The sequence below is a fragment of the Notolepis coatsorum genome (genome assembly GCF_963971535.1).
Source record: "Notolepis coatsorum genome assembly, chromosome: 5".
Lineage (NCBI taxonomy): Eukaryota > Metazoa > Chordata > Actinopteri > Aulopiformes > Paralepididae > Notolepis > Notolepis coatsorum.
Genome location: NC_140169.1, coordinates 85,113,605 through 85,135,315, shown reverse-complemented (window position 1 = coordinate 85,135,315; position 21,711 = coordinate 85,113,605). Strand labels below are relative to the sequence as shown.

Below are 21,711 nucleotides of genomic sequence, written 5' to 3'. Positions count from 1 at the left end.
CCAACTCTTAATTTCCGATACCGATACCAATCGATATCAACCGATACCGATATATGTAGGGTTTCCCCCCCTAAAAAATGGAATAATTTCAGGTAATTAACATTACATATCTCTTGTTGTGGAATTAACACAACATTATGCATACTTTTGACAATAAATTAAATCAGAATTTGTTCTTACTTGCTTGCCTGGGTAAATAAAGGTTATAGAAATGTAAAAAAAATAAAGATTTTCTTTTTTTAAACCGATACCGATATTTTCCGATATCACATTTTAATGCCGATAATATCGGTAGGCCGATAATATCAGATATCCCTAATAACAACACAAGGGACGGGCAGAGTATCCATCCAATCCATCGCTTTTACTGAACAGTATACACTTGGACCATCATACCAAAGGGGAAAAGCAACATAGTGTCTCAGTAAGGTGTTGGGCCAACACTGGCCACCAGAACAGCACCAAGATTCACCAAGAACAGCATAGATTCTACAAGTCTCTGGAACTCTACTGGAGGGATGATGGAACGCCGTTCTTCTAAAAGATATCCCCTCATTTGGTGTTTTGATGATGATGGTGGAGAGCGCTGTCTTAACACGTCGGCCCAAAATCTACCCATTGGTGTTTGATTGGGTTGAGATCTGGTGACTGTGAAGGTCACAACACTGGCTGATAGTATTGTCCCCACTAAAAAGGTGCGCGTCTTCCCTAACCAGAAACCGTGGGTGGATAGTACTATCAGAGCAGCTCTGAAATCCCGCACCACTGCTTACAACCTGGGCAGAGAGTCAGGAAACATGGAGGAGTACAAGGCTACAGTTTATACTCTGCGCAAGGCTGTTAAACTTGCAAAACGGACATATGCTGATAAACTGGAGACACAAATGGCACAAAACGACACAAGGCTTATGGCGCCGGGGACTGAGGACAATAACTAACTACAAAGTCAGCGCCCCCTCAATGGGGAGCGACGACGCCTCTCTCGCGGACAAACTCAACTCTTTCTACGCTCGGTTTGGTGTAGACAGTGGCGCCGCTAGCTCAACGGCTAGTGACGTCACTGGTGCGCCGGCTGTTATGGAGGGGGGGGGGGGCAACCGCGGGGGGGCGGGGACGCTCTCTCATTGACGGAACACAGTGTGAGAAGAGCATTTATGCAGGTGAACACCAGAAAAGCTGCTGGCCCAGATGGAATAACAGGACACATACTTAAAGGAAAACTCCAACATTTTGGGAAATTAGCTTATTTAACATCTTCCCTGGAGTTAGACAAGAAGATACATACCATTTTTGTCTCTGTGCGTGCATTTAGCTTTGGGAACAGTCGCTCCGTTAGCGTAGCTTAGCTTCATCACTGGAAGTGGGGGAGATCCGGAGCCTGACGTTCCCTTACACTGTATACAGTCACAAAATACACTCCAAATACAACTCCAAAACGTTCATGTAAACATGTTGTGACCTGTGTATTCACCACGTGGAGAAATAAAAAATAACCCTAACCCTTCCATAATGTCCTTCTTAAGTATGTTTACATGAACGTTTTGGAGTTGTATTTGGAGTGTATTTCGTGACTGTATACAGTGTAAGGGAACGTCAGGCTCCGGATCTCCCCCACTTCCAGTGATGAAGCTAAGCTACGCTAACGGAGCGACTGTTCCCAAAGCTAAATGCACGCACAGAGACAAAAAAGGTATGTATCTTCTTGTCTAACTCCAGGGAAGATGTTAAATAAGCTAATTTCCCAAAATGTTGGAGTTTTCCTTTAAGTCCTGTGCCAACCAGCTAGCCCCTGTGTTCACCGCCATATTTAATCAATCCCTGGCGGAGTCAGTGGTCCCTGGTGTAGACAGTGGCGCTGCTAGCTCTCCGGCTAGTGACGTCACTGGCGCGCCGGCTGTTGTGGAGGGGGGGGGGCAACCGCGGGGGGGCGGGACGCTCTCTCGTTGTCGGAACACAGTGTGAGAAGAGCATTTATGCAGGTGAACACCAGGAAAGCGGCAGGCCCAGATGGTATAACAGGACGCATACTTAAGTCCTGTGCCAACCAGCTAGCCCCGGTGTTCACCGCCATATTTAATCAATCCCTGGCGGAGTCAGTGGTCCCTGCCTGCTTCAAGATGTCTACCATCATCCCTATACCGAAGAAACCCTCCCCAACATGTCTCAATGACTACAGACCGGTGGCACTCACCTCTGTGGTCATGAAATGTTTCGAGAGGCTGGTCAAGGACCACATTTGTGCCTCCCTCCCCAGTGATATGGACCCTATGCAATTTGCATACAGGACAAACAGGTCCACTGACGACGCGGTCTCCCAGGTACTGCACAGCACCCTCTCTCACCTTGACCGTCAGAAGGGGGGCTATGTGAGACTGTTGTTCATTGACTACAGCTCAGCGTTCAACACCATAGTCCCCACCAGACTGGTGGACAAGCTGATCGAGCTGGGTCTGAGCTCCGCTCTGAGCGCCTGGATACTGGACTTTCTGAGTGAAAGACCCCAGGCGGTCAGGGTGGGGGGTCAGACCTCCAACACCATCACCCTGAGCATCGGGTCCCCCCAGGGCTGTGTTCTAAGCCCCCTGCTGTACTCACTTTACACACACAACTGTGTGGCCAAGTTCAGATCCAACTCCATAGTGAAGTTTGCGGACGACACGGTGGTGGTGGGGCTGATCTCGGACAACGACGAGAAAGCCTACCGGGAGGAGGTTGAGGTACTGGAACGCTGGTGCCAGGACAACAGCCTGCTCCTGAACATTGGTAAAACCAAGGAGCTGATCGTGGATTTTAGGAGGAGACAGCAGGAGACACACACACCACTGAGGATAAACGGGGCTACCGTGGACAGGGTGAGCAGCTTCAAGTACCTGGGGGTCCACATCTCAGAGGACCTGACATGGACAACACACGTAGACTCAGTCGTAAAAAAGGCGAAGCAGCGCCTCTACCACCTGAGACAGTTAAGGAAGTTCAGAGTATCTGGGAAGATACTCCAGTCCTTCTACTCCGGAGCTGTAGAGAGCATCTTGACTGGAAACATCACTGCCTGGTATGGCAACAGCACGGCACAGGACAAGAAGGCCCTACAGAGAGTGGTGCGCTCAGCCGAGCGTACCACGGGTATTGCACTACCAACCCTGCAGGTCCTATACAACAAGAGGTGCAAATCCAGAGCCTGCAGGATAATGAAAGACCCTCACCACCCCAACAACAGCCTGTTCATGCTGCTGCGGTCAGGCAAACGCCTGCGAGCACCAGTAACGAGGACAGAGAGACTTAGGCTCAGCTTCTTCCCACAGGCCATCAGAGCCTTGAACACTGAACTCTCCACGCACAAGCACACATGAGCACACACACAACACACACACTGTACACGCTCACACACTAGCAGCCACTTTAACATGAGCACACACACACACTCATGCTGCACACGCTCACACTACGGACACTTTACAGAAGGAAAGATCACGTTAAGAATAGTATAGCTCTGTAAATAGCTCATGTACAGATACCGATATGCCTACTTTGTTTACTTGTTTATTGCACTATGTCGCTCTATTGGTTGGACTCTTATATTATATTATTACTTGTATTATGCACATCGTTGCGGGCGAGACCCCCCACATTTCACTGTATACCTGTATGCCGTGACAAATAAAACTCTTGTATCTTGTATCTTGAGGTCATAGCATATGATTGACATCCTTTTCATACTCAGCAAACCAATCAGTGACCCCTTGTGTCCTGTGGATGGGTTAGTGTTCTGTGGATGGGTTAGGGTGAGTGTCAATTGGATGGGGTAGGGTGAGTGTCCTGTGGATGGGGTAGGGTGAGTGTCCTGTGGATGGGGTAGGGTGAGTGTCCTGTGGATGGGGTAGGGTGAGTGTCTTGTGGATGGGGTAGGGTGAGTGTCTTGTGGATGGGGTAGGGTGAGTGTCCTGTGGATGGGGTAGGGTGAGTAGCTTGTGGATGGGGTAGGGTTAGTGACCTGGAAGAGACCACGTCATCAGGATAGAAATGTTTCATCATAGGATAATCAGTCAGAATACCTTTGTATTGATCTGCAGTGATCCTTCCCTCTAAGCGGACCAATAGACCCACACCCTGCCAGGAAAATGCCCCCCACCCCAGCAGCACAGAGCCACCTCAGCAGGATAGGGTGTTAATTGCTTAATTGTATCATGTGGTACACCTGTATGGACGCATCTGTGTGAGATGGGTTTAGTTTATTCAGGTTTTCCCTTTCACTTGTCACCTGTCTGTTTATTGCCAAGGTCTAGTCTCTGATGTGGAAGCAAACAACTGCTGAGGCCGGCATGGTAACTGTAACTGAGGGGTACAATTCCCTGACTGTATTGTTAGATATGATACTTACTACCACTACCTCTTGTACTTTAGACTCTGGCCACCCAGTACTAGGCATAAATAATTATGGTAAACACTCCCACGTAGATGAAACGATCCAACACAAATGTACCAAGTCGAAAGTCTGCGTTTAATAATAATTAATACATAGCAAAAGGTATGTAGAGCAATCACTTAATTACATTTATGATTTGAAATAGGATGCACTTTTATGGCAAATGAGTATTCGTTGGTATATCAATAGAGAACGTCCAATCTCTGGTGGCGCAGGCGGTAAATATACAACCTGGAATATTTAAGGAATAATAGCAATGATACTTTAATGATTATAGAACTGGATACACTAGGGGGGAATTCCGGTCGCTTGTAAGACAACTGGAGAAGGGGGGGGGGGGTAGAGTCTGGCTGTATCCGTCTGGCCGAGGGTATCCTGGGAGAACCCACGGTTGTGCGGCTCGGTGCCTCAGCGATCCTCGATCCACAGATGAAAGCAGTTGGACTCTCTGTGGGCCGGCTTCCTCCGGTCCACGATGGAGAGACGTGAAGCGACCTCGTCGTGTAGAGCGTCTCCTCACCTGTCGTCCTCTCCGGGGGGGGGGTTTCCAACACACGGCAGTGTTGGTCTTTATCCATAGAATAATCACTGTATACAAAGCATAATCCGTGCCTGGGAAGGCGGGCTGTCGTCGGTAGAATAATCCGGTATGCAGGTCCACTCGCTCGTCGGCTCTGGGGCTCCTCGGGTGCAGCCTCACATGGGGTCGGCCACCCTGGATAAGCAGCCAGTTCTACCCGAAACGATGGGGGTACTGACTACGATAGTATTCTCACCGCACGAAGCACTACATATGAATAGACTATTATTAGCTTAATAGACTACGTCCAACTCGACGATATAGTGCCAAATATGACTATTCAAATATTAATATACACGATGTCTCAATACCGATGGTAGGCCGAACTTGGCCTTACTCCCACACGTGGCGTCGCGGGGAGGCTTTACGTCTGTCACTCTATTGGAGGGTAAGAAACTGGACTAAAAAGGAAGTCCTACTTTAGTAGCGCAGTATATATACGCACTATGAACAAATAGTACCATTAGTGGTGCGGTAGCCAGATTCCTACGCGGAACTAGGACTTGTTCGTACATGTTGAGCGGTACGTTTGAACTGGGTCTGGGGGGTATGGCAGCCTGGCACCAAGGTCTCGACCAATAGTAGAATGGAGACTATTATGGGATGTTCAGTAGGCTAGAATGGATATTCAATGCATATTGTACAAGGAATATACAAGGGATATCAGGGAATATTAGAGAATATACAAATACAATTAAATATATATATATAAATAAATATATATATTCGGTTTAATCTGGCCCTTCACAACAGCCACCCCCTGATTGGTCCCAGACCTAATCAGTTAAGCAGAGACAGATTAATCGCGTTGTCTATTTACACATAAGGGTTTGCTGTAGGGGTCAGTCAACTTCACAAAGTCATAGGGTTATAGGGTCATGGTCATCATCGATTGTGTCTGGGAGTCGGGGCAGTTCTATGAGCCTCGCCACGGGACGGGTGTAAGTGCGACCCTGGACAAGCACTTCAGCTGCTCGGACCTTGCCGTCGGCACCGGTGATCACTTTGCTTACGCGGCCGGCCGGCCACATAGCTCTGGGCAGTGATTGATCAATAATCATGACGACTGTTCCTTCTGTCAAATTGTCTCTCTCCTTTACCCACTTCTGGCGGGTCTGTAGAGACGGTAGGTAGTGCAGTAGGAATGTCCTTTGTTGTGCACTCTCTATGGTAGTGCAATCATCTATGTTGGGGTCTGCGGAGATAACAGTGCTCAATCCACAGAACATAGGTCTCTTATTCTCAGCCTCCTCTTCACTTGCTTCCCTCGGGATAGGCGTGGGCCACTCTCCTTCCGGGAGCTTTAGGAATGCTGGGCCGTCACTGTAGACATTGCGACGGGTGAGGTCATCTAGGGGCATTCCCCGGGTGATGACGTCAGCTGGGTTCTGTTTTGTATCAACGTAGCGCCACTCTGTTTCTCCGGTTAACTCTTCGGTTAAGTCTTGAATCTCGGTGACTCTGACTCCCACGAAGACTTTGTACTTGCATGAGTCCGATTTGATCCAGGCGAGTACTGTCGTGGAATCTGACCACAGGATTGTTCTAGACACCGGTATGGTGAGCTCACGTTGGATGAGCGTGGCTAGGTGCGCTCCGGCTAGGGCTGCGCAGAGCTCTAGACGTGGGATAGATTGTTGCTTGCGTGGGGCTATTCTCGAGCGGGCGAGGACAAATGCTGTGTAGATCTCTCCCCCCTCTTCTTGGGCCCGCAAGTAGGCTACTGATCCGTATGCGACCTCTGAGGCGTCACTGAAGACGTGTAAGTCCATTTTACATGTCTCTGGCCTCACCGTGGGTGGGAAGTAGCTTCGGCGCATGTTAACGCCTGGGAGTGAGTGGAGCTCCATCTCCCACTCTCTCCAGGTGGATGCAAGGTGTGCGGGAATGGGGTCGTCCCAGCCCTGGTCCTTGTCCCACAATGCTCGTACAATCATTTTTGCCCTGGTGGTGTACGGTAGAATACATCCTAGCGGGTCATATTGTCGGGCGAGTGTTGTGTACACACTCCGTCTGGTGGTCGGCGCCGCCGCCGGCCTTCCCTGCTCCGTAGTCAGGGGCTTGTGTCTGTAGTGAAGCGAATCTGTTTTGAATCGCCACACCAATCCCAGGGTCATCTCCTGGGCTTCTCCCGGGATTGTAGCCATCCAGGTCTCGCTGCTGGCTGCCTTGTCCTCGGAGGAGAGGCTGCGCAGTACTTGCGGATCGCTGCTGGCCCACTGCCTGAGATCAAAGCCGCCTTTGATCAATGAGGCGCGGAGTTTAATCAGGAGAGCCTCGGCTTCTTCCTGGGTTGAAAGGCTTTGTAGACAGTTGTCTACGTAGAAGCTGTTCTTTACGCTGTGTCGGACCTCTTCGTCCGCTGCTGGGTCCTCTGCTACATGTTTCTGTAGTGCAAATGTAGCACAGCAGGGGCTGCACGTCGTTCCGAAGGGGAGGACTTCCCATTGGTAGATGGCTGGGTGCTCATCTCCTGGCTTCTCTCTCCATAGGAACCGTAACAGGGGCTTGTCCTCCTCTACTAATCTCACCTGCAGGAACATTCCTTTAATGTCCCCGCTGATGGCCACCTTTTCCTGGCGGAAGCGGAGTAGAACGCCGAGTAGGGAGGGGCCGAGTGTGGGACCGGGCAGTAACTCTTTATTCAGATTTTGGGATCCGATCTGGTAGCTGCAGTTAAATACTATGCGGTCTTTACCGTTGTGATGGACCTTGTGGTGAGGCACGTACCACGATTCAGTGGTCTGGTCAGCCTCTTTAATGTCCATCTTTGTGACGTGTCCCGCTGTGATGAGCTTCTCGATCTCGGCGCGGTATACACTCTCTTGGGCGGGGTTCTTGGCTAAGCGCCGCTCCGTGTTCAGCAGGTACCGTTCTGTGGCGTCTGTCTTGGCGTGGAAAGTAGGCATTCCTTCTCGCCGCAGGAGTGGCGTGGCGTATCTCAACACGCCGTTGACCGGGACTCTCTTGGTCCCTGTCTCGAGGAGGTGAATGGCGTAAATGTCATCTTTAGAGCGAATGTCTTTCTTTCCGTTCTTAAAGGGCATTTGTTCCAAGGTCCATAGCCGCTCTACGTGTTGCAGGAGTGCGGTTTCTCCCTCTGTGACTCGGGAGTGGAGACATCTAGTGGCTGTACTTCGGTTGAGAGATTTGGCGAGCGGGCCTTGGAGAGTCCATCCCAAACGGGTCTCGACTGCTGCAGGACAGCCTCGGGGTCCGGTATGAACCCGGTCTATCGGGACAATGAGGTCTGCATGGTCGGAGCCTATCAACAGGGTCGGCATAGCATTGTCTATGAGCGGGATCGGTAACCTGCGCAGATGTGCATATTTCTCCATCAGCTTGGCGACGGGGTATGTGTACCGCGACAGTCCTATTTCTTGGCTGGTGAAAGCGTCTGTAATCTGGTACCGTCGCTCAGGCTGGCCGCTTGCTGCGATAGAGAATGAGACATTCTCGCCCTTTATCGTCTTCAAATCTCGTCTTATTGTCCGAATTGTCATTTGGGTTTCGCTTCCCCGCAGCCCTAGCTGGGCCGCAGCGGAGGCGAGCAGAAGGGTCTTCTCTGACCCGTCATCGAGGACGGCGTAAGTGTCCAGGACTTTATTCTGGTAGCTTAGTGTCACACGCACTACTTTTAGGAGTACTCGGGCTCCACTGCTGCTGGCGGGATCGATGTACATGACGCTCGCTTTGCTGCTGGATGGTGCGGGTGAAGGGCGCCTTCTGTTACTGTCGTGAAGTATGTCCAGATGGGCTCCATCGCACTTGGTGCACCTTTTCTTTAAGCGGCATTCGGCTGCCATGTGTGAGCGCGCACAGCGAAAACAGCGCTTGTTGGACTTTATCCATTGACTTGCTTCCTCCGCGTTCAGCTTGGGGAAGGAGTCACATTGCGCTAGCCAGTGTTCTTTCTCACAGTAGGGGCACACTATCTTCCACTTCTCCGTTCTGGAGGGGGTACTGTGGCTCCTGCTGCTCGGTACTGACTCCGATTGGTGCATCACAGTCACCGATCTTCTTCCATCATTTAGTCGTCTGGTTCCTTCTCTGGAGCCAGGGGTGCTCCGTCCGAATGTATCTAGCCGTAGGCTGCTGACTTCTCTCGCCAGGAAGTCTGCTAGATCGAGGAGGTTCGGTTCGGGGCCATTCGGGTCTCGGTGGTCTCTGCCGCCTAAAACGCTCCTGTCGAGCGGGCGGCAGCTTCTCCAAGATCCTTTCCACATTTGAGTTGGCGTAAAGTTCATGCCTCCCCTTCTCTCTCTGCGCTCCCAACATCCCTACCAGGGACTGCACTCTGATGGACAGGTCGTCCAGTGCTCGATTGTCTATTGCTGGGGGTAAGCGGTCGATGTGTCGGATCTCCTGGATCACGTAATCCCATATGCGCCCATACCTCTGGTCCAATGCTACCAGCGCTGCTGTGTATGGGGTGGTGGAAGTCGCGTAGGCGAGCGCTATATTATGTGCGCCGGGTACCTTTAAGTGCTTCAGTAGGATGGCGTATTTATGGCGTTCATCCAATACATCCACCAACATAATCTCCAGACACATGCGGAGTTCTGTATACTGGGCCCGGTTCTCTTGGGTGAAGTCGGGTACCATAGGCGTGCCAATGTATGACGCTGACTGTGGATACATCGGCGAGCGTTGGGGGAGAGGCCTCCTAGGCGAGTCTCCTCCCGCTCCTTGGTATGGGCTGGTACCGGCAGTGTACCATGGCCCGCTTGTCCAGGTGCTGTTCCTCGGTGCGGGTCGTGCGTCGTGCTCACCCGTGTATAGAGTCGGGGGTCTGTAGCGCAGCTCCGCGGGAGTATAGCCTGGGCTGTACCGGACCTCCTGGTCCGGTAGAGTACTGTGCTGTCGTCGGGCGTGGTTCTCCTCTTCCTCTTCGTCTTCAGTTAGGTCATCCAGTGCTTGTAGTCTCTGGTTTAGCCTCTCCACAGGATATGCTGCTCCTTCCCGGTTGCTAGGTCTCGCTTGGACCGGTGGGGGGAGGTGGTCTGTGGGGGGTATAGACCTCGTCTGTTGGTCAAGTTCAGGGTTGTTTACTCGGCTAGGGGATGCCGCCCTGGAGGTGTGTCTAGACGAGTTCCTGGAGCCTCTGGCGGAGGGAGAGGGTGTTGTCCGTCTGATCAGCTGTTCTATTAGTTGCGCTTGCTGTCTGTCGCGCTCTGCGTCCCGTAGAGCACCAGCAGCTGCTCGCTGGCTGTCTGCTCGGTCTCGGGCCACATTCTCTTCCATCTGAATGCGTCTTATTTCTAGACGTATATGCTCTTCTTCGCTCCGCTGCTGGATCTGCAGTCGGTCGCGTTCAGCAGCGGCGTTCAGGCTGATGAGGAAGGCCTGCTGTAGGGTCCTCTCTGCCTCGCTGGGAGAAGGCGGTTGTATAGGGGAGCCTTCCCTCGGGGTACTCCTTGCGGAGCCTTGGAGCTCTATCTCCACGGTGCTCTCCCCGTCTTCTTCCGTGCCGAGTTCTCTCTCGGTAGCGTTGTATTCCTCCCGGGACTCATCGGGGACTACTTCTTCAGTATTGGCGGGGTGTGAAGTCATGTCTGGTTCCCACTGGTCCCCACCGTGAGCTTGGTCAGTTACATTAGAACCCGTAGGGGCCTCTATGGTCGGGGTAGTCTGGGCGTTGGGGTTAGACATACTTTTACTTTCTAGTTTTACCGCGTTTACTGTTAGTAGAAGACTAGGTTGTTGACTGACAGCGTAAGCCTCTAAGTACTGAGGGAGCCGTCGTTCGCGCTGCGGGCGTTGGTTAGGAGGATCGTTTCGTGGAGTGTTCATCATAGGCCATTTCAATATTAATAACACTATATTAATATTACACTAATTACCATCCGGCTCGAAGGACCAATTGTAACTGAGGGGTACAATTCCCTGACTGTATTGTTAGATATGATACTTACTACCACTACCTCTTGTACTTTAGACTCTGGCCACCCAGTACTAGGCATAAATAATTATGGTAAACACTCCCACGTAGATGAAACGATCCAACACAAATGTACCAAGTCGAAAGTCTGCGTTTAATAATAATTAATACATAGCAAAAGGTATGTAGAGCAATCACTTAATTACATTTATGATTTGAAATAGGATGCACTTTTATGGCAAATGAGTATTCGTTGGTATATCAATAGAGAACGTCCAATCTCTGGTGGCGCAGGCGGTAAATATACAACCTGGAATATTTAAGGAATAATAGCAATGATACTTTAATGATTATAGAACTGGATACACTAGGGGGGAATTCCGGTCGCTTGTAAGACAACTGGAGAAGGGGGGGGGGGGGTAGAGTCTGGCTGTATCCGTCTGGCCGAGGGTATCCTGGGAGAACCCACGGTTGTGCGGCTCGGTGCCTCAGCGATCCTCGATCCACAGATGAAAGCAGTTGGACTCTCTGTGGGCCGGCTTCCTCCGGTCCACGATGGAGAGACGTGAAGCGACCTCGTCGTGTAGAGCGTCTCCTCACCTGTCGTCCTCTCCGGGGGGGGGGTTTCCAACACACGGCAGTGTTGGTCTTTATCCATAGAATAATCACTGTATACAAAGCATAATCCGTGCCTGGGAAGGCGGGCTGTCGTCGGTAGAATAATCCGGTATGCAGGTCCACTCGCTCGTCGGCTCTGGGGCTCCTCGGGTGCAGCCTCACATGGGGTCGGCCACCCTGGATAAGCAGCCAGTTCTACCCGAAACGATGGGGGTACTGACTACGATAGTATTCTCACCGCACGAAGCACTACATATGAATAGACTATTATTAGCTTAATAGACTACGTCCAACTCGACGATATAGTGCCAAATATGACTATTCAAATATTAATATACACGATGTCTCAATACCGATGGTAGGCCGAACTTGGCCTTACTCCCACACGTGGCGTCGCGGGGAGGCTTTACGTCTGTCACTCTATTGGAGGGTAAGAAACTGGACTAAAAAGGAAGTCCTACTTTAGTAGCGCAGTATATATACGCACTATGAACAAATAGTACCATTAGTGGTGCGGTAGCCAGATTCCTACGCGGAACTAGGACTTGTTTGTACATGTTGAGCGGTACGTTTGAACTGGGTCTGGGGGGTATGGCAGCCTGGCACCAAGGTCTCGACCAATAGTAGAATGGAGACTATTATGGGATGTTCAGTAGGCTAGAATGGATATTCAATGCATATTGTACAAGGAATATACAAGGGATATCAGGGAATATTAGAGAATATACAAATACAATTAAATATATATATATAAATAAATATATATATTCGGTTTAATCTGGCCCTTCACAACAGTAACAGTGGTCATGGAATAGTCATGCCTCAACGACGCATTGTGACGTCCGAAAATAAATAAAAGCACTACACCAACACTGCAAATGACAGTGGATAAATAAATAATTCATTCATTTATTTTGCATTTATTTTAAATTTGTTGGACCTTTATGGTGTTCTTGTGTTGTTCTTGACTTATTGTTATGTTTCTTCTTGACTTGTTTAAAGAAGACGTGTCCGGCCCATGGGGACATAGACGTGTGTTGTCGGGCCTTACAAATACATTTGATTTGATAAGAACTAAACTCAATCGCGTGGATATAGCTATATGGTGGAATAGACTGTATTAATTAATATTCCATATTTATACTGCCTTGTTGCGCACTCCTGGCCACCTGCCTCAGCGCACACATACACACACACACACACACACACACACACACACACACACACACACACACACACACACACACACACGCACTGTATAGCCTAATGTGCATAATGAATGAACAGTAGGCTTATATTATTCTAATGACTTTTTATTTTTATTTTTTTACTTACATTTTTATTTAACATTTATAGACATACAACACAACATTTACAGTGACATCCATAACATAACATACAGATATGGGTCCCTTGAATATGGCCTCGATCAGCCGTCCAGACCGCCGTAAGAGGAACCCCCCCCTCCCGCCCTCCCCCCCTAGAAACCGGGCTCCCCCGCATCCGAGGTCCGTCCCACGCGGGGCCCAGCACTCAGCGACATGGGTACCTTGAATTTGATTGGGCCAGACCCAGTAGAGGGGCGAGGGGTGATACCCCTCCCACCGAGCCAAGTCTGCTACCTCCCATGTCACCAAGCCCCCCACCCCACCCCACGCACAACGAACCCACAACCCACGAGATCCCACTCTCCCGGATCCCCCTGAGAGAAACCCCTCCCTCCCGCCCTCTTCCCTCCTCCATGCACGGAGCCGAGCACCCAGAGCCCCCGCCCGACCGCCAGGCCCCCGGTCCACGAGAGCCCCAAGCCCAGGTCCGCAGAAGGCCTAAGCACCACGCCTTAATGGCCCGCGACCCCAAGCCCGGTGCCCCCCCGGCCCGGAGACCAGACCGCCCGGCCACGACGGCCGAGGACCCCAGGAAACCCCCCCCCCACACCAATCCCACAACACGCAAGGCCCCCCCTCCCCCGGGTCGAACCGCCGGAGCGATGGCCCCGACCCCACTGAACCCACTGTACCTCCCATGTCACCGACATCACTGCATACATTTATAAAATTAAAACTAACCACACAATAAGAAAAAATGACATGGATATAAATGGTTATATGGTTCGCACTCTTTCCCCCGGTTGGCGGTTTGGAGGGGGATCAGCCCTCCCACTGGAGAAGCCCCCCCCCCAGAGACGAAGATACCCCCCAAAGGAGGCTCTCCAAGCCTCTCTTCATGTCCAACATTTTTAATTCTTGTCCTTCATATTTGTCCATGTGCACATTTAAAGCAACTGCTATTCTAACCTATCTCTGAAGAAATAATATAAAAGAAGACTAAAGACAATTGGCACTTCCCAGGTAATTCTTTTAACCCTGTTTAACCCCCGTTGGCGGGCTGGAGGGGTAAGGCTCTCCTGGAGAGGGCCCCTCCTATAACGATGGAGATGTCCCCTGTGGGGGTTCTCCAATGTCCCTATTATTGTCCAACATTTTATTTGAATTTGTATCTTTCATATGATAGTACATTCCCAGAGCTCCCGGTCAGGTCTCCGAATGTGATTCCCCATGTTCCCCGTCGTCTTAGCTGTGTGTTCTGTGTGCTAGTGTCTATAGTTTAGTCTAGTACGTATTATTTGTATTATATGTCCCGAGTCAAGTCTCCATTTCCCCAACTAATGTGTTCACCTTGTCTGTATTCCCAGTGTTGTCTGCAGTATGTCTTGAATCATTGCCTCCATTCTCTATCTAATTATATGCTTATGTGGTATTGAATCTTGGTCGGTGTGTATGACCTCAGTGCTCGAGTCCTGCTTGGTGTGTGAGACTTCGTTATTCGAGTTCTGGCTGGTCCGGTTGATCTTGGTGCTCGGGTCCCGGTTGGTGTGTGTGGTCTCCGTGTTCGCATCTTGGCCGGCCCGGGCGACCTCCGCGCCTGCATCTCGTGTGCGGATGGTCCGGCCGACCTCGTGCCCGAGTCCCGGTTGGTCCGTTTGTATCCAGCGTCTCCCTGTCCCTCCCCCGGGGGCCGTCTGTTTCGCCTCTCCCGAACCAGCCTCCATGCTCCTCCGAACACCCCACCTTGCATCGAGTCCAGTCCGCGTGTTGGCCATGTTAGCTTGTAGCTCCCTCGCCCACCAGGCCTTGCTGCGGCCCCACGTCCCGTTAGCTTGTATCCCTTGCTGCTTCATTTTCACTGTGTTAACTTCCATGTTAGCTTGCAGCTCCTTCTCCGGCCAGGCCTCGCTGCGGTCCAACGCCACATTAGCTTGTATTCCCCGACCCTTCTCCAACTCCTCCCCGAGTCCATCGCTGTTGCCCTGGATGTTCCGCGTGTTAGCTTGGATATCCATTGCGTTAGCCTGTTTGCTAGCTTGTAGCTCCTGGTTAGCTACTGCGCTAGCCTGTTGGCTAGCCAACGCGCTCTGCATTTCAGCTTGGATGCCGGCCCTTAATCCAAGTTCAAGTTCAAGTTCTTTAATAGTTGTCATACAGAAGTACAGAATACTTTCATACAAAATGCTTCTTACTGTTACGCTCCAGAGACTGTGCTAGGCAAGATAGTATCAAATAACATAATATAGCATGTAATTTAGAAGAAGAAAAATGAGGTCACAGTGTTCGGTATAGACATATGTACAATGTTCTGAGTTACCATATAATATACAATACTATGCAGTGTACTAATGTACAGTACTATCTAGTGCAAAGCAGAAATGGGATGAGGTACAATTTTAGGTACAATTTACAGTAAGGTGTACGAGTTGTAGTGCAATCCTTCATCAATAAATATAAAGTGTGGGGAGTGGGTGCTACAGTGTGTTTGTTTAAAGTGGGTGTGTGCTATAAAGTGTGTGGAGTGGGTGCTACAGTGTGTTTGTTTAAATGCATCAATGCTGTCTTGAATATTCTGTGTGCTCGCCTGGTTAGCCATTGCGCCAGCTTGTATGTTCCTCGTGTTAGCCTGTGTGCTAGCTTGTATGCTATCTCGTACAGCTTGGATAGCTTTTGCGCTAGCTTGCACATTAGCTAGTAGCTCTTGGTTAGCCTTAGCTTGTAGCTCCTGGCTAGCCTTGGCAGCATGTATGCTGGCCAGTATGATCGCTTGGAACCCCGCTAACCAGGCGGGCTCCACGGGGTCTCCGTCCCTGCCTACCTGCGTCACGCTTGCCTGAGCTACTTCTTCCGTCATTTCCTTGTGTCTAGATCTTTCCTCCGGTGGTTGTACGTCTTCTGGGGTCTTATTTCTCTCACTTTTTCTCGTGGACATCTTTCCTTTTCTCTTATATCTTTGAATTGTCACCTTTTATTTTGTTTTAGACGGTTTTACTTCCCTTTCTCGATATTATTTTTCTTGTATTTTCCTCCCATCCCAATTTAGTCCATTCCTCCCTTTTCAAGACCAATGATTTTTTTTTATTTTTTTTTTTAATATTATAGACTAGTAATATTCCATATTTATACCATCTTGTTGCGCACTCCTGGCCACTTGCCACTTGTTTTCAAAATGACTTGTTTTATTAGGAGATCGCAGATACTGTATGCACTGTCCTATACTAGTACTTATACTTATTTAGCTCTTCCAGACATTTAAATAAAAACTATTTATTGTTTTTAATACAAATAGACCTCCTGTTCACTATAAAGTGCCACGTTTTGGGCGGTCAGGTGGCGTAACGGAGATTGCGTTCGTCACCAAACCCCGGAGCGGCTAGATTCGCCTGTTCGAATCCAGCTCAGTATATGGCAGTATTAGAGGGTGGGAGAAGCTGGCGGGGTGGGTCCGGGTCGTTGTAAACAGCGACTCCTACAGTTCGGTCGGGGCGCCTGCTAAGCGCGGATAGGACTTGAGTGGGATAGTGTGATCCTTCCACATGCTACGCCCTCTCAATGAGAATCCGCGCTGCCAGGTGAAAAGAAGCGGTTGATTGGCTGGACGTGTGTCGGAGGAAGCACGTGATAGCCTCCACTCTCCCAGACCGACTGTGGGGGGTAAGTGCGCAGCGACCAGGAAGGGGATTGGGAATTGGCATAACGACTAACATTGGGATGGGAGAAAATCGGAGGAAAATGGAGGGGGGAAAAGATTAAAAAAAAAAAAAAAAAACGTGCCACGTTTTGATATATTGAGCTTTTAAACTTTAAGTAAATTTTTTTGGAACTCACACATGCAACCTAAAACCCTTTCCTCTCCCAAACCGTTCCTGCAATTGTTTTATATTGATGATCATGAATACTAGGGCTGTCTTAAATACTTCGAAGCTTCGTTTGATGGCACAAGCTTCGAACATAAAAAAATTAAAAATAAAGAATAATATAGATTCTTTTTCAAAAAAAAAAAATTTCAATTTTTTTTTACTTCGATTTGTGTGTGTGTGTGTGTGTGTGTGTGTGTGTGTGTGCGCGTGTGTGTGTGTGTGTGTGTGTGTGTGTGTGTGTGTGTGAGTGAGTACTACCCATCCCAGTTAGGACAGCCGAATCCCGTCCAATCTTTCGCCGTCGACTAAAGACTCACTTCTTCAACCATTATCTGAAATGATTTATAAAAAGAAAAAATCTAACCGTGACTAACCTTACTGTCATGCACTTGTCCTAATAAACTAACCTACACTGGAGCTTCTATCCCCAGGCCATCAGGCTGCTAAACGAACAATGAACACTACACAACAACAACCACCAAACGCACATAGCACACACATCCACACGCACACACTCACTTTAAACAAACACACTGTAGCACCCACTCCACACACTTTATAGCACACACCCACTTTAAACAAACACACTGTAGCACCCACTCCCCACACTTTATATTTATTGATGAAGGATTGCACTACAACTCGTACACCTTACTGTAAATTGTACCTAAATTGTACCTCATCCCATTTCTGCTTTGCACTATATAGTACTGTACATTAGTACACTGCATAGTATTGTATATTATATGGTAACTCAGAACATTGTACATATGTCTATACCGAACACTGTGACCTCATTTTCTTCTTCTAAATTACATGCTATACTATGTTATTTGATACTATCTTGTCTAGCACAGTCTCTGGAGCGTAACAGTAAGAAGCATTTTGTATGAAAGTATTCTGTACTTCTGTATGACAACTATTAAAGAAACTTGAAACTTGAGAAACTTGAAACTGTAACACGCAACACTTTGATAAACATTGTTACTCAGCTGATAGAGTTGTACCCTTCTTGCTGTCTTGTCGTACAGAACTTGTAAGTCGCTTTGGATAAAAGCGTCAGCTAAATGACTAAATGTAAATGTGTGTGTGTGTGTGTGTGCGCGCATGGGGCCATTGGGTGGGGCCGGGGGACAAATACACTGGAGGAAAGTAACCCAGCTCAGCACTGCCCAAATTATATCATCACTATTGCCTGTTTGAAGGATATCATCCTCAAACACATATACACCTACATGCCTTGTAGAATTCCACACATAAGAAAGAAAGATACTGGGATGAATAAACAAAATAGGAAATAAAATGTAGAAATGCATGCAATACATAAATAAATATGAATCTCCATATATGAAATAGAACATTTAGATAAGGTGCTACTGAGATGTTTTGGTGAGTTCTTTGTTTTTTTGTGGAAGTTGCCCTTCTTAAAAATGCATGAACATTCACTGATAATTGGTCTGTAATGGAGTCTACAAGGTCTACATTGCCGGACCATGTAGAATACGGACCTTGTAGACTGACATAATTCTGTGCATAGTTTAGTCTACACAGGCCATATAGAGGAGATATGTGGTAGTCTACACCCTCTCCAGACCGACAAAGGAGACATGTGGTAGTCTATACTCTCCACAGACCAACAGAGGAGACATATGGTAGCCTATACCCTCCCCAGACCAACAGAGGAGACATATGGTAGTCTACACCCTCTCCAGACCAACAGAGGAGACATGTGGTAGTCTATACCCTCCCCAGACCGACAGAGGAGACATGTGGTAGTCTATACCCTCCCCAGACCAACAGAGGAGACATGTGGTAGCAGGGCTCGAAACTAACGATGTCCCGTCGTCCCGGGGACGATCAAATATTGATTTGGGACGAACAGAAATCATTGCCGGGACACAAACGGGACGAAGAGGATTTTTTTTTTCACAGGAAATGTCAATTAGCCGACTGTCAGTGCGCGCACATATTGCTGTCAAACGGTGCGTGTCTCGTGCCGACTTAGTTGACAGAGAGACGGCAACATTATCATGTGGGGTTCACACACTGAAGTCTAAACGTTGCGTGATTTGCCGAATCCAATGACTATCTCCGCCGTCCCAACGCAGCGATACGCTAATCCAGCATCAAGCTCCCGCCCACCATTCTGATCAGCAAACCACAGGTCGCGCTGCAGCAGCCCCAAATTTATCTCGACATCGAAAAAGAAAGGGGTTAAAAAATGCCAGGAACTGGTGATACTTGCTGTGTGCGTGAACATAATCCCTTGGACATGAACTGACGGTACGTTTTTATTGATATATCATTGGGATCCCCCTCCGAAATTGGTCAACACGTCACCATGCATTTTGGCCGGAGCTTAAAAAAGCACGGTGGACACGGTGGACGCGCGGTGGACACCTTACGTCTGTGTTTATAATGAATGAATGGTAAAACGGATTATATTGAAACATAGTGCGAGCACTCGCAACAACTATTCACACAATTTAAAACAGCCCATATTTATTATAGTTGACAGTCGCACGAGACCACTATACAAGAACCGCGAAAATATCAGAATGTTATAAAAATAAAAATAAACGCTATACTGGCATCCTCTCAGTGAAGAGAGCACCGCAAATATGCTGCGCTATTTGAAGAGGATAAACACAGCAGAAGAAGATGGAGAACAGACACAAACTGACCAACAGGGAACTGCATCCAACAATACAACCCCTGACTCTAACGTAAGGACACATTTAAATAACAGAAGTGTAATGTTATCTGCAACGCCCCAACCCTGGACACCTTCAAAACTGCTCTAAAAACACACCTCTTGACCAAGGCTTTTCCCCATCAGTTAGTTTAGATTAGATTAGGTCCATTATCCATTATCCCTAACATTCCCTCATCCCCTTTTTCCCCCCTATTTCCCTAGCCCTATTTTTTGTCCTGATTGTGAAGCGACCTTGGGTTCTATGAAAGGCGCTATATAAATTTGATCTATTATTATTATCATTATTATTATTGGAACTGTATATTATCGACACGTTCTAGTTATAGCTGCTTATTATCTTTGTGCTTACAATAATCAAAAGGTACGGTACACAGTTGGTCTCACCCTCTGTGCCATTATCAGCACAAAATATGTCCCCATATGATCAAATTGACGTTGATATATTATATATATAAAAAAAGAAATTGGGACGGTTTACATTCACTTTGGGACGGTTAAAACTGTATTAAAAAAGTTAGTATGGAGCCCTGTGTGGTAGTCTACACCCTCTCCAGACCGACAGAGGAGATATGTGGTAGTCTACACCCTCTCCAGACCAACAGAGGAGATATGTGGTAGTCTATACCCTCTCCAGACCAACAGAGGAGATATGTGGTAGTCTATACCCTCTCCAGACCAACAGAGGAGACATGTGGTAGTCTATACCCTCTCCAGACCAACAGAGGAGACATGTTGGTAGTCTATACCCTCTCCAGACCAACAGAGGAGACATGTGGTAGTCTATACCCTCTCCAGACCAACAGAGGAGACATGTTGGTAGTCTATACCCTCTCCAGACCAACAGAGGAGACATGTGGTAGTCTATACCCTCCCCAGACCAACTAGGTGAAAGTTGACGAGCGAAAACCTGAAGTGAATCAGACTTCAGAACACACGGCAGTGGATGAGGAAATGGATTTTGGAAAGCTTGTTTATTTTGTTGTCGGTTTTACTCGGACGTCTCTCAAAGACCCATTTCCGAATGGATTTTTATAAGATTTTGACCTGTACTACACAAGACTTCAGGCTATGGAACCACAGTGTTTTACAGCTTATACCTCTATGCTGGTATATTGGAATATGGAATCTTGCAACCGTTACAGAAAAATGTCAGTACACAAGTTCAACTCAAGTTCAAACCTCTGTTACTCTATTTCAGCGTTTCCCAAACTTAGGGTCACGACCCAAAATGGGTCGCGGACCCGTTTTTATTGGGTCGCCAATTTAAAAAAAAAAAAGTATAATAATATTTAAAATTCTTTTATTTTAATTTTTTTTTTTTTTATAAAAAAAAGCTGTAGATGTGTTGATTCAGTTTGGCACCACATACTTATACTACTCTAGCATACCTGAAAAACAAATACAGAAACAGACTAAATGCTCAGCATGACCTCAGAATAGCACTTTCAAAAACCAAGCCCAGAATATATCTGCTGGTTGAGTATGCAGACCTCAAGTTCAAGTAAAAAAATGCCCACTTTTCTGGGTGCCAGACAAGAAGATAGATACCAATTTCCTCTCTGTGCGTTCAGTAGAAAGCTATCCGGCTGCACGCTAGCCTAGCATGAATCAATGGAAGCAGATACGGACCACTAGCTTAGCTTAAAACTCTGGGAGAGGTGTTTTTGGCCAACAGCTATTGTAAACATTTATTATAAAATAAAATAAAAACGCAAAGGGCACACAAACAATGGTGATTTATTTTGCACATAATCTCATGCACATCCAAAAATTCTAAACCGTTTTGAACACATTCATTTAGTCTTGACAATGCGAGAGGAGGAGGAGGTTAGGGCGGAGAAGTGGAGTAATTGCTGTCAAGAGGAGGAGGAGATGGAGAGAGAATTACATGGCAAGACCCCCTGCTGCCTGCTAGAATAATAAACCAGACGCTAGTCAATAGCTCTTCATCTACACCTCTCTCTCTCTCTCTCCCTCCCTCTCTCCATCCCTACCTCTCACTGTCTCTCTATCTCTGCCTCTATCCCCTCTCTCTTGCTCGCTCTCTCTCTCATCCTCTTTCTCCCTCACTATTTCTCTCTCATCTCTCTACCTCTCACCAACTTGCCATTTGCATTTCTCTCACTCGATGTCTCTCTCAGTCTGTATGTTTATCTCGCTCTGCAGGATCTCTTGTAATCCATTAATTATTAAAGAATCATGCCGTCCATGGCAGCACATCCCTCCTCTCTTCTCTTATCCCTCCCCTAACCTCCCCCTTTCATCTTATTCATCTCCTCTCCACACCTTATATCCTCTCCTCTCC

At 48.1% G+C, this 21,711-nt stretch overlaps 1 protein-coding gene across 1 annotated transcript in view; it reads left to right on the top strand.

Annotated features, from left to right (window-relative positions):
- ncoa1 (nuclear receptor coactivator 1) overlaps positions 1 to 21,711 on the top strand; it is a gene marked incomplete at its 3' end in the record, with an annotated part of 164,503 nt that overhangs the window by 17,338 nt on the left and 125,454 nt on the right.